Genomic DNA, 297 nt, shown 5'->3' with positions numbered 1-297 from the left:
CCTACGCTCCAGTTTTCTCCATTTTCAACCACTGTTACATTCATTTATAATTCTTAGTTTTCATTGTCCTGAAACCATTAATTTAAATATTCTTCTCATAAAGATTTCAGAACACTCACCTGTAGCATCCAGCTTCTTATCCTTTGCACGAATGATTTCTCCCAATTGGCATTTATCAAGAGCCTAAATATCACCTTGTATTAGAATATATGTCAAAGTAAAGCAGAGAAGAATTACAGAGAGTGTTTTGCAGGTTTGTTACCTCCCATATTTCACGATCAGTGTACTGAGCTAGAG

At 35.4% G+C, this 297-nt stretch overlaps 1 long non-coding RNA gene across 1 annotated transcript; it reads right to left on the bottom strand.

Moving 5' to 3' along the window:
- LOC104775533 lies at nt 1–297 on the bottom strand. Its single transcript, XR_765976.1, has 3 exons — nt 263–297; nt 120–183; nt 1–31 (listed from the first exon to the last, which is right to left on the bottom strand). It is a non-coding gene; the product is annotated as an uncharacterized LOC104775533 (long non-coding RNA).

Source organism: Camelina sativa, unplaced genomic scaffold (genome assembly GCF_000633955.1).
Source record: "Camelina sativa cultivar DH55 unplaced genomic scaffold, Cs unpScaffold17852, whole genome shotgun sequence".
Taxonomy (NCBI): domain Eukaryota; kingdom Viridiplantae; phylum Streptophyta; class Magnoliopsida; order Brassicales; family Brassicaceae; genus Camelina; species Camelina sativa.
Note: the sequence above shows the minus strand (reverse complement) of the source record. Positions and strands in the feature narration are given on the sequence as shown.